The 19,785-nt window shown below is 41.4% G+C and overlaps 1 non-coding gene and 1 pseudogene across 1 annotated transcript; one reads left to right on the forward strand and one right to left on the reverse strand.

Moving 5' to 3' along the window:
- Positions 1 to 6,532: 6,532 nt before the first annotated feature.
- LOC114109791 (U6 spliceosomal RNA) lies at positions 6,533 to 6,640 on the reverse strand. Its single transcript, XR_003586366.1, has one exon. It is a non-coding gene; the product is annotated as a U6 spliceosomal RNA (small nuclear RNA).
- Positions 6,641 to 8,045: 1,405 nt separating this feature from the next.
- Positions 8,046 to 8,375, forward strand: LOC114109679 (large ribosomal subunit protein eL42-like; annotated as a pseudogene).
- The last annotated feature ends 11,410 nt before the right edge of the window (positions 8,376 to 19,785 follow it).

Raw genomic sequence — 19,785 nt, forward strand, 5'->3', positions numbered from 1 at the left:
TTATAAAGTTAAGCATAGACTCACCATATGACCCAGAAATCCTACTCCTGAGTATTTACCCATGAGAAATAAAACTATATATTCATATTAAAGCCTGTACCTAAACATTTATAGCTTTGTTCATAGTTGCCAAAAATGAAAAACCGTCCAAATGTTCTTCTATTGTGAATGGATAAACAAACCCTGATATAATCACATAATGGAATACTACTCAACAATAAAAAGAAATGAACTGCTGATAAATGCAAAAACATGGTGCTCAGTGAAACAAAACGCTGCATGACCTTACACAAAAGAGAAAGTGATAGAGATAGAAAACCGTGGTTGCCGAGGGCTTGGAGTATGGGGGGGGGGGGGCTGGATATAAAGGGGGAATAAGGATATTTTAAAAATATTCTATTTCTTGATTTCAGTGGTGGATATATGACATTATACATTTTTATTAACTCATAGATTTGCATACCTAAAACGGGTATATTTTATAAGATGTAAAGTTTATCTGAATAAATCTGACTTAAATTTGTAAACACTGATTGAGGGGTCCCTAATTTTTTCCCATAGAATTCAAGTCCTCTGAATTATTTTCAGTGAGCGTTGATGTCAGAGTATTTTCACACTCTATCATTCTCTGGGGAATCAGCACCTATTCTTAAGAGGGCTCTAATATTGCATCTGTGATTTTCTTTCAAGCTGCTGATGCTTATCCTATAGGTTTTGATTCTGGATCTTTATTAATTTTTTTTTATTTTTACTTTATTTTGCTTTACAATACTGTATTGGTTTTGCCATACATTGACATGAATCTGCCACAGGTGTACATGAGTTCCCAATCCTGAAGCCCCCTCCCACCTCCCACCCCATATTATCTCTCTGGATCTTCCCCGTGCACCAGCCCCAGGCATCCTGTATCCTGTATTGAACATAGACTGATGATTCATTTCTTACCTGATAGTATACATGTTACAATGCCATTCTCTCAAATCATCCCACCCCCTCCCTCTCCCTCAGAGTCCAAAAGTCCGTTCTATACATCTGTGTCTCTTTTGCTGGATCTTTATTGATCTAACTAAAAGATGTCAAATAAAATGTTGGCAGACCATCAGGACTCATATTTCCGGTGGCATACTGGTCAATTGCAAATCCTCTACATTTTGGCCAACAGACTGTTTAGAGACAGTTTAAACATGCGTGAACATCCATCTAAAGTTTGTGCACAGGCAGGCAACAATAACTGCATTGCAGCTGCCACCTGGATAACAGCAATTGTAAGAATCTGTTAAATTCTCAGGTACTAAAATGTGAATGTGCTGATCTTCAAGTTGGTCAGGTGTTATTTCGGGAGAAGTCTACATGGAGAAGCTGGACTCCAGAACTCTTTTTGAAAATCCTGTTGAAACAGTGATGTGATAGAATATTTTTAATTAGTTTTTTTTTCAGAGAACTACGTTTTCAATTGGTTTAGGTAATGTGTATGCACGATACAAAGCCCAAATTGTAAAACAGAGTACATGAAAAGTCTCCCTCCAACCCCTTGACTCTCAGACACCAAGTTCCCTCCCTGAGAGAACCACGGTTGGGGGACCCCATATGTCTGAATGGATTAAGAAGGCAGAAGCTAAAGAAGTGGAAGGAGCAAAAGGCCATTTGTCAACTAAGAAGAAAAGACAATTGTATGGTGGCAGAGGTGCAGGAAATAAAGCCATAAATTCAGAGAGTGGAGATGTATTTCATTGAGAATTGAGCTTAGTTACAAATGCAAGCAATCTAAGAAACAGTGACTTAAGCTGAAGATTTACATTTTTCTCATATAAAAGAAGTCTGGGTGAGCACTTAAGGGCTGATACAGCTGTTCAGTTATGTCATTAATTCTCAGGCCTCTTCTGTATTTCTGCTCTACCATCTTTAGAAGGTAGTCTCAGGTAGCAAAAGTGGCCAGTGTTGCTCCAGATACCAAAGGAAAAAGAAGAAACACAAGCTGGAATCAAGATTGCCGGCAGAAATATCAATAACCTCAGATATGCAGATGACACCACCCTTATGGCAGAAAGTGAAGAGGAACTAAAAAGCCTCTTGATGAAAGTAAAAGAGGAGAGTGAAAAAGTTGGCTTAAAACTCAACATTCAGAAAACGAAGATCATGGCATCCGGTCCCATCACTCCATGGGAAATAGATGGGGAAACAGTGTCAGATATTATTTTTTGGGGCTCCAAAATCACTGCAGATGGTGACTGCAGCCATGAAATTAAAAGACTCTTACTCCTTGGAAGAAAAGTTATGAGCAACCTAGATAGCATATTCAAAAGCAGAGACATTACTTTGCCGACTAAGGTCCATCTAGTCAAGGCTATGGTTTTTCCAGTAGTCACGTATGGATGTGAGAGTTGGACTGCGAAGAAGGCAGAGCGCTGAAGAATTGATGCTTTTGAACTGTGGTGTTGGAGAAGACTCTTGAGAGTCCCTTGAATGGCAAGGAGATCCAACCAGTCCATTCTAAAGGAGATCAACCCAGGGATTTCTGTGGAAGGAATGATGCTAAAGCTGAAACTCCAGTACTTTGGCCACCTCATGTGAAGAGTTGACTCACTGGAAAAGACTCTGATGCTGGGAGGGATTAGGGGCAGGAGGAGAAGGGGACGACCCAGGATGAGATGGCTGGATGGCATCACGGACTCGATGGATGCGAATCTGAATGAACTCCGGGAGTTGGTGATGGACAGGGAGGCCTGGCGTGCTGCGATTCATGGGGTCACAAAGAGTTGGACACGACTAAGCGACTGAACTGAACTGAAAGGAAAAAGAAAAAGAAGACAGGGCAGCAGTGTGCATGCTTGCTATCTCCTATTTGTCCTGATTCATTTCAACTCTGTTCTCCTTTCCCATCTGCTCTCTGTTTCAGCAGGCTGGCCTGTGTGGGCTATATCAGTGGCTTTCTTGCCCTTGGTATTCTGATAGGTTCAGCCAACAGGATCCATTGCAGGAGATTAGAATGTGAGAAGAGAATGGGCTCAGGATTTTTCCTTCACTGACTCCCTTTCTACAAAGTCACATCTGGCTGGCTGCCACCTGAAGGCCGCTGTTCTCAAGGCAATCTGCTCTACTGACCCTCTGCTTACCAGCACAGAAAGATAACCGTTTGGCTGAGCCTAATCTTGTTTCTGTGCTTGTGCTCAGTGGTGCCCGACTCTGCAACCCCATGAACTGTAGCCCACCAGGCTCCCCTGTCCATGGAATTTTCAGGGCAAGAATAGTGGGGTGGGTTGTCATTTCCTATTCCAGGGGATCTTCCAGCTCCAGGAACTGAACCCACGTCTCTTGCATCTCCTGCACTTGCAGGCAGATTCTTTGCCACCGCATACTAATCCTGCACTCCTGTTCTATTCTTCATGATTTCTGTACGTTCTGCTCACATGTTTATCAAGTCCCATAATATATAAAACCTTCCATGTTATCCTAATTTCAGTGTTCCAGCTGCTTCCCTGCTAGAATTCAGAATGATATAGTCACAGGCCTGCTAAGTCAGCCTCTTTTAAGAAGTCTTTCTAAAAGCTTCACTCAACAATTTCTTCTTGCAGTTAGAAGTTAGATGGCCATTCTGCTGAAGGGACGTAGGGATATACATGTGGCTTATTGTTGGTTTTTGGGGGACTGGTCATTAATAATGAAGAAGCAGGACTAGACAGAGTAGGCAGCTAGATGGTCTTCTTATAAGAGGGACAGAGGGAAAAACAAAGATGCCCCTCAACCCAGTGCCCTGTGACAACCTGGAGGGGTGGGATGTGGAAGGGACGTTCAAGACGGAGGGGACATGTATATACCCTTGAGAAACATTAATTTGTCATTAACCAGTCTGAAGAGAGAGGCACAATGCATTAGTCATTGAATTTTCAGTAGCAGTCACATTTTAAAAGTGAAAGTCGCTTAGTCGTGTCCAACTCTTTGCGACCCCATGGATTATACAGTCCATGGGATTCTCCAAGCCAGCATACTGGAGTGGGTAGCTTTTCCCTTCTCCAGGGGATCTTCCCAACCAAGGGATCAAACCCAGGTCTCCCGCATTGCAGGCAGATTCTTTACCAGCTGAGCCACAAGGGAAGCCCCACATTTTAAAGGTTACTGCCAAATTCATAGGCAACTGCCCTTGAAGTTTCCAAACTTTGAAGGTCTTTTTCTCCCCTCTCTTATACAGCCTCTTGTAGAATCTGATTAAAAATAGACCTTTTTAACTCCAAAAAAATACACGCAAATTATATGCACAATTGTTTAATGATATTCTTTCTGCACAAAAATCCAATGTGATAAAGTTTTTTCTTTTTCTTTTTTTTTTTTTTTTAAAGCATAGCATAGTTGTTATGAAATTGTGTTCTGGGGCTAAACTACTTAAGCTTGAAATCTGGCTCCACATATACCAGCGGTGTGTCCTTGAGCAAGTTATCTAGCCCCCATGTTTGTTTCCTTATCCATAAAGCAGATAGAGTGGCCGTGAGGAGGTACTTGGCAGACCTTCTGGTTCAAGGAGCACAGTGGCTGAAGGTCCCCGCTGCTGCACTTTGGAATCCACTGTGGCATTTGTGATACAGCCACTTCTCCCATGGGCTGCTCCCCACCAATGATAGGATATGGCAGGGATACCAAGGCGGGCTCATTTCTGAAAGATACTAGATTCCATCAGCTAACACTAGCTTGAAGACAACCCCCTCCTGAGTTTTGGTAAACTTCATTAAGACTGCTCTGCCATCCAAGACAATTCTACCAACCTTTCTTCTCCCTTTCACTCAGGGTTAAACTTGGGCTGTGGTCTAGCGACTCTCCCAGCCTTTACCAGCTCCCCTTCACTTCCTTTCTCAAAGGCATTTTCCTTAATAAAATCTTTGCATGTTTATTCTGGTCTTGGTATCTGCTTCTCAGAGGACCTGGACTAACACAGTAGGGATAATACTAGTTCCTACCTCTCACTGAGTTGTTGAGAGGATAAACGAGTTAATTCATTTACTGTGCTTACAATAGTATTTGACAAATGGTAATAATTCAATCCATTTCAGTTATTAAAGACCAGATCTTACATGACTACTATTATAGCAGACTAGATAATCCCCCAAGCCTTCCATTATTAAATACCATAAAATTATGCTGAAATACAGAAAATAGTCTTCTACCTGCATAGTTGAATTTATAAAAAATAAACAAAACCCACGGGCAAAATGGAGAGGGACCTAAACACCGAAGCAGCAGTCCTGAGTTCACAGTGTAGCTGTCACCAGGGAATTTCATGACAACTTTGAACATAAAGCTGAGAACTGTCAAAGAGCTTTAGCGCAAAAGTGGGGACTAAAAGCCAAACTATCAGCAAAAAGAGATCAAGGAAGCTTGTCTATCTTCACGTATATCTGGATAAAGGGAAAAGATTCCTTATGACACCTGCCCTCACGGAAGGCAGAGTTTGGCATTTATACCACTCTTGTGGCTGAGAACTCCCAAGCCGTAATACCAGTGACAGAGTGAATACAAGTCCTCTTGGAGGGATAAACCCTCAGCGGATTCTCAGGGTTCTCTTCAACATAGCCCTGAAGATGATCTCACAATCCAAAACTGCAGAACCAACAAGGAAATAATCCACCATGAGTGAGCTTTAGTAGCGTGAGGAGCAGGATTAGGTTCCCAACAACTTAAGGTAGTTATTTTTAATATTTTATTTAACCTCTGGCTGATATAATCTATCACATTAAAGAATAGAATTAAAAACAAAACATAACCAAAAACTGAGACTCTCAAGAAGAATCAAACAAAAGTTTTAAAGACTCTCTTACCTGAGGGTTTTTAGAAAGCAGAGCTGAAGGCAAGGATTAGGCTATTGATCTGTTATTCAGGAGAAGCCTGTTGAGATTAAGGCAAGGAAGAAAGGGGAAGTGGACCAAGGAAAGACATGAGGCAAGGTGATAGGGTATGTTACAGTGCTGGCCACTATTTGATAAGCCATGGAGAAACAGCTGGTCATTTAGCAGGAATTTTGCCTAGCACCCAGGATGTCTCTGGAAAGTTTCTGGAAAGAAATACTACCTGTATTTGGAAGGAGAATTTATCTCCCCCCAGCTCCCTCTTTTCTCCCATTTCCTATTGCTCAAATCCACTCCCGGAGAGCTAACCCATGGGTACAGTGTTGCTCATCCTTTGATGCCACTCAGTAGACTAGATCCTCGGTCCAGAAGCAGAGGAACAACTTGGAGCAGACACCCTAGCATGTAGAAGGTGAAGCACCGTGATCCCAGGCCTCCAGCCAACTTGGGGAGCTCAGCAGAGGTAGCAGAGTACCCGCACACTTGTGGGAGTTACTAGGAGTTGGAAGAACTCTGAGGATAGAGAGGCAGTTTGACTCTGAGGAGGTGAACAAGCTTAGATTCTGATATGAAATTAAAAATAGAGTCATGGAAATTAAATACTTCCCCATAGATAGCTTGAATAGTATATGGATACAGCTGGAGATGAACTTGTAGATTGGAAGAGATAATTTAAGAAGTTATACCTCTATGCTATATATATATATATGGGATGCTTCATAAATTTGCGTGTCATCCTTGTGCAGGGGACATGCTAATCCTCTCTGTATCATTCCAATTTTAGTCTATGTGCTGTCCTAAATAAGCATCTCTATGCTATATTCTGAATAAAGAAAAAAAATGAGGCATGAAAGAGTGAAAAGATGAAACTTATATCCAATAGGAATTTCAGAAGGTGAGAGTAGACAGAGGTTACACTGATAAAGAACATGAATCCTTAGATTCAGTTTCTATGTGATATTTTTGATGTCCAAGGATGGCTTTTGTATGCAGAGAAGGTGATTTTCATTTATTTGGGTCTTATTTTTTTTACAACTTTACCTACTGCAATTATAAATTTAAAAGACTAGTTTTTCTTAAACTCCTAAATTTATAAGTTTTATTATATAATTTCATATCCAGTAAATTTTATATAAAATAGAGACAATTTCAAGGAAAATTTCACGTAAATGGACTGATTACTTCAGGGAATTTGATTTTCAAATAATATTAAGTAAACTTGGACTGACTAATTACCTTTAAATACTTCAAATAATATTTATATATTTAATGTATTCAGTTTTCTTTAAGACTTGGAATGTCCAAACTCAACAAACTTATAACTCAATAAGCTAATCCTTCCCACATTGTTAAACAACTCCCTAATGCGAGTTCTTTTAACTACTCTACTACTGTTTATAAACTAAGTCACTTACATCATTCAACTTCAAATTAAGTGTTTAATTTGGAATCACAGGCCAATTTGTCATACATTTTAATATGCAAATTCAATTATATCTTATAAGGATTTTAAATGCCAAACAGTGATTATCTTGATTATAATACAAAATGATTAAGGCCATTGGTTTGACATATTTCATAATTTCATATTTCTGGGGTTAACAGACACAACCCATTGAGCTTTACTGTGACTTTAAAATTCCTGAGCCAATAACTCAGGATGTTGGGCTTCCCAGGTGGCTTAGTAGCAAAGAGTATGATTGTCACCTGGGGCGAGTTGGAGTTGCTTATTGAACAGACACATTTATTTCAGGAATGCCAGACCTGCAGCTGCCTATGTCCAGTGTGGTCCTTCCAGTATCACACATTGACATACTGAGTCCAGTTTTAGGAATCTCGAAATTACAGGAGACTCCATGTCTATACCCTTCAGGCAAGGTTGATACCTCCTCTTCCAAGTGCACAACCACATAATACTCTTTGTAACCGCTTTCCCTTTTGACGACTTGATCATTTGAATTTTTCAACCTCCAACCAGATTGCAACTGATTTTGTTCACTCATCTCATTACTCTCTGGCTGGACACTATTTTCATTTTTTCCTATGTCTTTGGGTCACAGGTTTTGGCAATCTCAGGTCTTTGGCTTTACGATGACAACAGTTGTAGATGGCATAAATAAAAATAGATGCACACAGACACACTGAAGCACAGAATATAACAATAAAGACAGAGAGACTGTCTTGAAACAACCAGAGTTTTGTGCTCCCACAAACATGGTGAACATGCCAAAACCCTGCAGGACTTTCTGTTAGCAGTGTGGTGAGCACCGGCCCCTCAGAGTGGCACAATACAAGAAGGGCAAGAAGCATGCCTGTGTCCAGGGAATGCGGCATTATGAGAGGAAGCAGAGTGGCTATGGTGAGCAGACTAAGCCAATTTTCCAGGAAAAACTAGAGTCACAAAGACTGTGCTGAAGTTGTAGATCAAAGGATTCTTTCTATTAAGAGATGTAAACATTTTGAACTGGGAGGATTTAAGGAGAGAATAGGTCAAGTGGTCTAGTTCTAAGCATCATCCTTTGCTCTTATAAAGATAATAAAGTCTTGAAGTTAAAAAAAAAAGTAGAAAAATTACATCATCAAAGTGGAGTGATAGACAGCAGACTTCTACTTAATACCAGTTGAATAGTATCTTCGAAGCAAAAGAAAATAGTGAATCTACACTTTTATACTCAGTCAAGCTACCATTCAGGAATGGGAAAACAAAAGTCATTTTTAGAAAGGCGAAGTCTAAATTCATTAACACCGAAAGAAAACTGCTGAACTACATGGATCCTTCTGTATGAAAACCCTTGCTATTTGCTGTCTGAAACTCAGGAATGAAAAAGATTTGCATAACATGGTGTACTTTTCAATCTCAATATCCCAAATCATCCAAGTCTAGGAACCCAAAAATTCAGATGATGAAAACAACTTACACTAAAGCAAGAAATTAACTCACAAAGAAAGAAGTGAGTCTCAAGAAGGAATGAAGAGCTAGAAAAATGACAAAGCATATAGATAAATCTAAGTGATCCTTGATTGTTTAAAATAATAAAAAAATAACTGTTTGGGGGAAGTATAAAAACTAATAAATAAAGTATGCACTGAACATACAAAGCAGGATAGGGGATGTGAATGAACAAGTTCAAGGTTTGGCAGAAAGCAGTCGATATTTAGGAATGTTTATTGTAGTAGACACTGTTGTCACTCAACCCATATTCTCTCTGTCCACCTAAGTTCACTTATTGATGGGACAGACAGTTTAACAGGCTGCCAGATGTTGCTCCAGCACGTGTCTCTCTTCTATGCCTGATGTCTTTCTCCTGCATCATAGAACTTTCTCTGCCTTAAGCAGGTGTAATCTGAACATGCAAGGGAGTTAACACTTCCATGAATGACTTTCAGTCAATGGAGCAGTCAGCAGATAAATGTTCCAACCTTCTTATCTCCTCATAGTAAAACTCTGAACCAAGCTTCATGTGGTCGTTCAGAGGAATTGAGCCCCTGGCATCCACAACAATAAACTGCTCATGAGCATTTCCTAGCCCTGCTTTTCTCTTTTCCCTACCTCACTTCCCCCTTGTTAGCCCTTCCTGATGTCACCTCCCAAATGCCTGTATTCAAGGTCTGGTCCTAAGGGCAACTCCTGGGAGAATCCAACTGAACAGACTGGTTAGTTTAAGCATTTAATTTATGTGTGCTTGTGACAATTTTAAGAGTAAATCACTAAAATGGTACAGATAGAATGTGTAACTTCCAAAAAAATATAGGTGAAAAGGAGAAAATTTTTAATTTTTTAAAATATAAATTTATTTATTTTAATTGCAGGTTAATTACTTTACAATATTTAATTTCATGGCTGCAATCACCATCTGCAGTGATTTTGGAGCCCCAAAACATAAAGCCTGACACCGTTTCCCCATCTATTTGCCATGAAGTGATGGGACCGGATGCCATGATCTTCGTTTTCTGAATGTTGAGCTTTAAGCCAACTTTTTCACTCTCCTCTTTCACTTTCATCAAGAGGCTTTTTAGTTCCTCACTTTCTGCCATAAGGGTGGTGTCATCTGCATATCTGAGGTTATTGATATTTCTCCTGGCAATCTTGATTCCAGCTTGTGTTTCTTCCAGTCCATCATTTCTCATGATGTACTCTGCATAGAAGTTAAATAAGCAGGGTGACAATATACAGCCTTGGTGTTCCCCTTTTCCTATTTGGAACCAGTCCATTGTTCTATGTCCAGTTCTAACTGTTGCTTCCTGACCTGCATATAGGTTTCTCAAGAGGCAGGTCAGGTGGTCTTATTCCCATCTCTTTCAGGATTTTCCACAGTTTATTGTGATCCACACAGTCAAAGGCTTTGGCATAGCCAATAAAGCAGAAAGAGATGTTTTTCTGGAACTCTCTTGCTTTTTCCATGATCCAGCAGATGTTGGTGATTTGTTCTCTGGTTCCTCTGCCTTTCCTAAAACCAGCTTGAACATCTGGAAGTTCATAGTTTACATATTGCTGAAGCCTGGCTTGGAGAATTTTGAGCATTACTTTGCTAGCGTGTGAGATAAGTGCAATTGTGCAGTAGTTTGAGCATTCTTTGGCATTGCCTTTCTTTGGGATTGGAATGAAAACTGACCTTTTCCAGTCCTGTGGCCACTGCTGAGTTTTCCATATTTGCTGGCATATTGAGTGCAGCACTTTCACATCATCTTTCAGGATTTGAAATAGCTCAACTGGAATTCTATCACCTCCACTAGCTTTGTTCATAGTGATGCTTTCTAAGGCCCACTTGACTTCACATTCCAGGATGTCTGGCTCTAGATGAGTGATCACACACTCGTGATTATCTGGGTCATGAAGATCTTTTTTGTACAGTTTTGCTGTGTATTCTTGCCACCTCTTCTTTATATATTCTGCTTCTGTTGGGTCCATATCATTTCTGTCCTTTATCAAGCCCATCTTTGCATGAAATGTTCCCTTGGTATCTCTAATTTTCTTGAAGAGATCTCTAGTCTTTCCCATTCTGTTGTTTGCCTCTATTTCTTTGCATTGATTGCTGAGGAAGGCTTTCTTATCTCTCCTTGCTATTCTTTGGAACTCTTCATTCAGATGCTTAAACCTCATTCCACAGTTCATCAGGCACTCTATCAGATCTAGTCCCTTAAATCTATTTCTCACTTCCACTGTATAATCATAAGGGATTTGGTTTAAGTCATATCTGAATGGTCTAGTGGTTTTCCCTACTTTCTTCAATTTAAGTCTGAATTTGGTAATCAGCAGTTCATGATCTGAGCCACAGTTAGCTCCTGGTCTTGTTTTTGTTGGCTGTATAGAGGTTCTCCATCTTTGGCTGCAAAGAATATAACCAATTTGATTTTGGTGTTGACCATCTGGTGATGTCCATATGTAGAGTCTTCTCTTGTGTTGTTGGAAGAGGGTGTTTGCTATGACCAGATGACCATTATATCTACTTCTGTGGGCAGGAATCCCTTAGAAGAAATGAAGTAGTCATCATGGTCAACAAAAGAATCCAAAATGAAGTACTTGGATGCAATCTTAAAAATGATAGAATGATCTCTGTTCATTTCCAAGGCAAACCGTTCAATATCACAGTAATCCAAGCCCATGCCCCAATCAGTAATGCTGAAGAAGCTGAAGCTGAATGGTTCCATGAAGACTTACAAGACCTTTTAGAACTCACACCCAAATAAGATGTCTTTTTCATTATAGGGGACTGGAATGCAAAAGTAGGCAGTCAAGAAACACCTGGAACAACAGGCAAATTTGGCCTTGGAGTACAAAAATGAAGCAGGGCAAAGGCTAATAGAGTTTTGTCAAGAGAACACACTGGTCCACCCATCAAATCTCTACAAATACTAAAATAATCAATATCACACAGATTACATTATCTGACTATAGTACCATTATGCTAGAAAGCAGTAACAAAGATCACATAGAAATATATTTGGAAATTTAGAAACCTCACTGTTAAGCAGTTTTGGGGTCAAAGACAATATTGTAAAGGACATTAAAAAATATTTCAACTGAACAATAATGAAAATCTACATATCAAAACTCATGGAGTACAGCCAAAGCAGTACCTTTAGAGAAATTTAGATCCTCGTATCCTCAAAAATGTCTGAAAATTTATGAGTTAATCATGCAACTCAAGAAGTTAGAAAGAACAGAGTTCAAAGTAATTAAATAGAGGATAATAAAGATATGATCAGCAATTAATTGTAGTAGATTGGATTATTAGTCTCCGTGTTTCATTCTCCTGTAATAGGATTATACATCGACACCCACACTCACTCATCAGCCTGTGAAATTACCCTATAAAAACTGACAGCCCTTTCTGAGATGGCCCAGTCTGTCTGCGGAGTGTGTTTCTCTCTAAATAAATCCACCTCTCACCTGTCACTTTGTTTCTCCCTGAATTCTTTGTGCGATGAGACGTCAAGAACCCGGGCTTCATTAAGTCCCGAGGCCAGGTGTGTACTCTTAGTTAAAAGACCATGAGTTTTGGTTGGGTTCAAGTCAAGTCCCAACCTGAAGGGCACTGTTTCAGGCTGAGGAGGACGAGACATGAACGGAACCTGAAACTTGGAGTCTAGATCCTGAATTATAGCCAAGCCCTGATGATACAGCTGACTCACATATCCTTTAGAAGGAAATCTTGTTTAAATGCTGAGTTGTGGTTTGATATGCAAAAGAAGGCTGAGTGCCAAAAACTGATGATTTCGAACCATGGTGTTGGAGAAGACTCTTGAGAGTCCCTTGGACAGCAAGGTGATCAAACCAGTCAGTCCTAAAGGAAATCAACCCCGAATATTCTTTGGGAGGACTAAACTTCAGCTCCAATACTTGCGCCGCCTGATGCAAAGAGCCGACTCACTGGAAGACAGTGATGCTGGGAAAGATTGAAGGAGAGGAGGGTGGCAGAGGAAGAGATGGTTAGATAGCATCACTGACTCAGTGGACATGAATTTGAGCAAACTCTGGGAGACAGTAGAAGATGAGGAAACTGGCATGCTATGCAGTCCATGGGGTCGCAAAAAGTCAGAGATGATTCAGCAACTGAACAACAGTTGCAGCAAAAGCTAATTCATTCGTGAAACAGAAAATATATAATAGAGGATTGACAAACCTAAAATCCGATCTTCTGAAAAGACATCTATCAGAAGCCTTTGCCAGACATGATGGATGATTGGGTGGGAGTGGAAGGGAGGGAGGGAGGATCAGAGAGGAGGAAGGAAAGAGAAACAAATGACCAAATGGTGAATAAAGTAGGAGACCGAGCTATAGATACATCAGTGAGCTTTAAAATGAAGGACTGCTGTGAATAATTTGATGCCAGTGAATTTGGAGACTTAAAGTAGATAATGTCCTAGAAAAACAACTTACTGAAATCAAATGAAAGAAAAGAGTAAATCTGAGTAAGTGTCTACCTATTTTTAAATTAACAAGTAATTCAGACTTCTGATAAAATACACGATAGAATAAATATACTTTTCCCTAGTCTCTACTCAGAGTACAACCAAGAACCCTGAACATTAAATATAACACAAACCTAAGACAACTCTGAAAAGTAGAGAGGAGGCTGAGTGGCTAGGGACCAAAAAGTAGTATTTCCTGGGTTTTCTTTTTGCCACATAAATCCCAGGTTTGAAGCTGAATATTCCAGAAACCAAAAAGCTAAAGTGTTAGTCAATCAGTTGTGACTGACTATGTGTCGCCTCATGGACTCTAGCCTGCTGGCTCTCTATCCGTGGGATTTCCCAGGCAAGAATACTGGAGCGGGTTGCCGCTTGTCCAGACAAAAGAAGTTCTGACAATGCCATACTTAGCAATGCTAATCGGACCACTAGTAATACTAATACTGGTATGACATTTTAGTCTAAGAAATCTGTACTCAGGTTAAGGGTGGCATCAATATTTTTTCCTAAGAAAGAGAGCTGCAGGAGGAAATGGCAGCCCACTTCAGTATTCCTGCCTGGAAAACCCTGTAGACAGGGGAGACTGGTGGGCTACAGTCCATGGGGTCGCAAAGAGTCGGACACGACTGAGCTGCACACAGACACACACAAACAAGAATGATAGCTGGGTTGTTTCCTGCGGAGCACTTAAAGGTTCTATTTTTACACTTTTTCATTTGGCTAAACCTCATGGTATATAGGATCTTAGTTCCCCGATCAGGGACCAAACCTGAGCCTTGGCAGTGAAAGTGCTGGATCACCAGGGAATTTCCTACACTTTTCCCAAAATAACATATTTATTCCTAGAAGGTCTTTTATATGGTTAAGATCTTAAAATGACAAAAGTTAATCCATGTATATAGCCCAAGTAATGGAGAATACAGTCTCTGACTTACAATTTACAATGGCACAAAAATAATATGCATTGTATAGCAACCAAACTTAGAATTTTGAATTTTGATCTTTTCTTGGGCTAGACTTATGTGACATGATACTCTCCAGTGATGCTGCTGCTCCCAGTCAGCCATGCTATCATGAAAGTAAAATATATATACACATAGACACACATACATATATATACGCACTTAACCATCCTGTTAAGGGTTGTTATAAACATACAACTTTTTTTTTTTTACTTTCAGTACATTATTCAATAAGTTGTAGGAGATATTCAATACTTTATAATAAAGTAGGCTTTGTGTTAGATGATGTTGCCCAACTGTGTGTTAATGGAAGGATCCTAAGCACATTTAAGGTAGATTAGGCTAAGCGCTCACGTTTGGTAGGTTCTACCCAGAGATCAAACCTGCATCTCCTGCATTGGCAAGTGGGTTCTTTACCGCAGAGCCACAAGGCAGACCACATATTTAACTGGTTTCCCTTGAAGGGGACTGGGCCAGGCTATGAGGTTACAGGCATTTTCTTTTCATAATCACTCAGCTTCCTTTGCTGGTTCTGGGATGTACTCAGTGGCTACCATGTCTCAGATTTCGCTCCATCTTTTTGGATTCCTTTTGGTAAAGTACGTTTTTCATTTTTAACACACAGGGCTAGTGGGTAGCAAACTTTCTGGATCTTTATACATCAGAACACATGAGCGACTGTCATGAATGCACACCCTTTGGATCTCTGACTGCAGAGAGCATGATGGACCCGTGGTCCCCACGGCTGCTGTGAGATCCACCACAGAGTTCATGCTAAGCCTTCCCATAGGCTGCCTCCAGCCAATGATGAGCAGGGAGACCAGGGACTCCACCTGAGCTTGAGGACTTCCTGGAAGCCTTTTTGAGTGCTTCTAAACTTTCTCTGCAGTCTAAGACACTCCCACCCTTCTTCCTTTCCTTTCCCTCTTCCCTGGAGTCAGATTAGCCTTGTGGTCCTTGGTCTGAAGCCTCAGACACCCTCTTGGGTGCCTTTATCTCTTTAGGTGTTTGCTTCATATACTTCTTACACAACTCCGTCTTGGCGTGTTTCTTACAGGACCCAAACTTGCACAACATCTTAATTTCACCTCACATTTGATTTTTTTGCACCTAGAATCCTATTCCCAGTCATTTGCTCCCCAGTTTTTGATGGCATTGCTCCATTGTCCTTTAGTATCCAGAACTGTTGATGAGGTCTTTATTGTTTCTTTGCAAAAACAGTTTGAAATTTTCTCATTCTTAAGATACAGAAACCGCAACTAGTAGATACATAGGTGTGTGTATTTTCGATTTTTTGCCTGCTTAATACTTGCTGGGCTCTTTCAACTTAATGACATGTTCTTAGCTGTTATTTTCTTAGTGATTTCCTTTCCCCTTGTCCCACCCTCAGTTCCTCTGTTCTGTTCTTCTGAGACTTCCATTAGAACTTCTCAGGTTTACACTCGTGAGAACTATGTGTCTTGGCGAAAGAGCTGGGTTTTGTTCGTTTTCGGTAGTGGTTGGTTTAGGACTATGAGACGCCCAGGTCAGCTGGTAAGACTAGAACAGGACCTGCAGGGAGAGAGGCCCTGAGAGAACCGTGGGAAAGCAGACACCAATCCAGGTGGGTGTGGCTTTGGGCTCTCAGCATGTCAGGCTGTGAGCTTGGAAACGTACCCTTTGTGGTTATGAGGGTATTTGGTTCAGTACAACCTATGTTTTCTAAATTTATGAAGATGATAATATATACTTCAGTGATGGAAAATTCACCCAAGTGTTGGAAAGCCTTCCTCCCACCCCTTTAAAAACCCAGCAAGGCCGAGCTCTGTGTGGGAGGAGACGGTCTGGAAAACATCAAAGGTGATGAGGTTTCAGCTGACCTTTGAAGGCTCCATTGTAGAATCCAGGCACAGGGATTAGCTTGGCCTGTGGTCAAGAAAGTACACGGTAGTTTTGGAGATCATATACCCCTGTGGAAGAAGCGGGCATCATCTACTGCGCCAGATGAGGCTAGGATGGAGGGCTGGGGAGTCAGACAGCAGGGGCCTGACCTGAAGGCCCTGCAATCAATGTGGAATTTCTCCTGAAGGAATTCTCTGAAGGTTTTTTTGAACAGGGAAAACACTATGATCACTACGTTTGGGTTTTATTAATGTAATTCTGGTAGAAGGTAAATTTTGAGAGGGATATAGGAGCCTGTCCACATTAGGGCAAACCTGTATTTCTGTTTTCATGACTGGGACTGGGCAGCCAGATCAAGGCAGGGTGAGCAGTTAGATCTGTACTGGGAGCTGGGATATTGGGAATTAAGGAGGCAAGGATAGAAATGCCCAAAGAAAACGAGGAGGGTACTGCTCTGCTCCTCTGACCTAAGAGGGAAATGAGAGGATGCCTGTGAGATGTGATGGCATTGGAGGGTGGGAAAGTGGAAAAATACTGTAGGCCCTGGCCAAGAAAACTACCCGGAGAGGACTAAGAGGAGAGCTCACTAGGGGGCAGGAAAGGAAGAATGTGTGGGGGAAGTGAGCTCCCTCGCTCTATGGGTTGGCTCATGATCTTAGTGGCTGCCCAGAAGGTGTGGAGAAAACCAGAGGTTCCTTTCTGACATCTTCTCCCTTCCTTCTAGGACCCTGTGCTCACCTGGTATTCCTTCTGCCCCCGCTGACTACTTTGCCCCAGTCTTAGTTGGCTAGGTGGGTCCACTCTTCCAGACCTCTAAATGTAGGGGTGTCGCTGAGGCCCAGACTCTGAACCTCTCTGTGTACTTCCGCCCCTTGGGTGATCTCCTCTGGCATCTTGGTTTTAAATGTCATTGGTAATCTGAGGACGCCCTACTGATACTGTCTATCAAACAGCCCACTTAATATCTCTACTTGGATATCCAGCAGGCATCTCAAACAAGTAAAAGGAATGACTTTTGATTCCCCCTTCATCCTCTGCCAGCCTACTCCTCCCCCATGATTCCTCATCTCATAAAGTGACAATTCTCTTCATCTCGGCGTCATCCCTGAGTCTGTCTTGTCATCTTTCCCTTCTGAGTCACATTCAGCTCATCAGCAGATCCTGTCAGTTCTACCCATGCGTCTCTGTCCTGCCCCTGAGCACTCTATCACTCCCAATGACAGCCACCTCCTAATATAAGCCAATATAACACTTCTCCCCAGCATTCCTGCAATAGCGCTCAACTCTGTTCTCCAGTGATCATGTCATTCTCCTACTCAAATTCTCCCTCTGGGAATGACTTCCCATCACAGTTAGAATAGAAACTCAATATGGCCCCCAAGGCGCCATCTGAGCTGGCCCTAGTTCCATTTCCTACTTCCTTTCCTTTCTATCAACTCACCAAACCATCCCCATTTAGAATCTACCTGCCAATGCAGGAGATGAAGGTTTGATCCCTGGGTTAAGAAGATCCCCTGGAGAAGGAAATGGCAGCCCACTTCAGTATTCTTGCCTGGAAAATCCCATGGACAGAGGAACCTGGTGGGCTATAGTCCATGGGGTTGCAAAAAATTTGGCACGATTTAGTGACTAAACAACAACAAATATACCAACCACATTTCTCCCCTCAGGGTCTCTTTCTGGAATTTTAAAAAAATTTTATTTTGGAACACTACCTAACACCATGCACAAAAATAAACTCAAAATGGATTAAAGACCTAAACATAAGACCAAACACTATAAAATTCTTAGAGGAAAACATCGGAAAAACACTCTTTGGCATAAATCACAGCAAGACCTTATTTGACCCACCTCCTAGAGTAATGAAAATAAAACCAAGAATAAACAAATTCAATCTAATTAAACTTAAAAGCTTGTGCACAACAAAGGAAACCATAACTGAGATGAAAAGAACCCTCAGAATGGGAGAAAATATTTGTAAATGAAGAAATTGACAAAGGATTAATCTCCAAAATACGTAGACATTTCTCCAAGGAAGACATACAGGGCCAAAAGGTATATGAAAAGATGCTCAACATCACTAATTATTAGAGAAATGCAAATCAAAACTACAGTGAGGTATCACTTCACACTGGTCAGAACGGCCATCATCATCAAAAACGAAAAACAAAAAAACCTACAAGCAATAAATGCTGCAGGCGGTGTGGAAAGAAGAGAACCCTCTTGCACCATTGGTGGGAATGTACATTGATTCTTCCTGCGTTTTTCTAATCCAAGATATTCTCCTGCCTCACTTTTTTTTTTTTTTAAATGACATTTATTTATAACTACACTGGGTCTTGGATGGTGGGCTTTCTCTAGCGGTGGTGCTCCGGCTTCTCATTGCAGTGGCTTCTTGCTTCTGAGCACAGGCTCTAGGCACACAGGCTCAGTAGTTGCCCTGCGGCATGTGGGATCTCCCTGGACCAGGGATTGAACCTGTGCCCCCTGCATTGGCAAGCGGGTTCTTATCCACCAGACCACCAGGGAAGTTCCCTCCTGCCTCACTCTTATACTCCATTCAGGTTAAAAGAGTCTTTCCCTGGCCACTCTTATTATTTTTTGTAGCCCTAATCATCATATGACCTTGTATTACTTGCTTACTTTTCACTATATATTTATTCCTTCAGTGAAAATTATCTACCTCCAGTAGAACATAAGCCCCAGGAGGAATTTTGCTCCTCACTGATGTAGCTTCAGCACCTAGAAAAGTATCTAGGTAATAGCAGGAACCTATTGCTTGGTCGCCAATTCATGTCTGACTCTTTTGCAAACCCATGGACTTTAGTCTGGTACCACTGAGCCACCTGGGAAATCCAGTAGGTATTTAATGAATATTTATTCAAAGAATGGAAGGCAGCATAGTTGAGCCCAAACTGGAAACTGGCAACTGGCAGGGTGGAGAGAGCAAAGGTCAAGGGCACTGGGGAGTTGAGAGGGTTGGTGAGAATACAGCTGGTACAGCTGGCCATGGGTTCAAAGGCAGACATGAGGGGGCAGAGGTCGGGAGCCTGGGTAAACTTGGCAATGGCTGGTGGGGTGGTTGGTGATCAGTAAGTGTGGGCAGAGGGTGGGATGGAAGAAAGGAGCTTAGTCAAAAAAGGAATATTGGAGTTGGAGAATCTGGAGAAAGGAAAATGTGAATACACTGTATAATTATGATTTTTTTCAGAACAGGAGCTTTTCTTTTTTTTTTTAGCGTTCTGTAAATAGTTTAGCACATACCAGACATTCTATTCATTGGTGAATGAGGACACCCAATCTCCAGGCTCTACAAGTGCACATCCTATTCTGGCTCCTTGGGTTTTCCAAAGACTGCAACAAGGACATCACGTTCTCTTGCCGTGTTGACATCTCACTGTCAACAATTCCTTCTACTCATTGCCACACGGGCTCCTCCAACCTCAGAGGGATTTGGGACCATGCAAATCAGGCCACCTGAATTGGCGGTAGAAAAATTTGCCTGATGTTGCCCAGAAAGTGGTGTCAGAATCAAGACTCAACCACCTCACGGGCACAACGGGTAGGTTCCACTAGTGTTTCCCTGATTCTCCTCAGTTTCCGACACTGTAGGATTTCAGATGCATACGAGTTCTAAATGCCTCTGCAGAACCTTTTGAAATTGCCCTTCCAATTTCTGCTGCTCTGAGCTACTCACT

The sequence above is a fragment of the Ovis aries genome, chromosome 20, assembly GCF_016772045.2.
Source record: "Ovis aries strain OAR_USU_Benz2616 breed Rambouillet chromosome 20, ARS-UI_Ramb_v3.0, whole genome shotgun sequence".
Taxonomy (NCBI): Eukaryota; Metazoa; Chordata; class Mammalia; order Artiodactyla; family Bovidae; genus Ovis; species Ovis aries.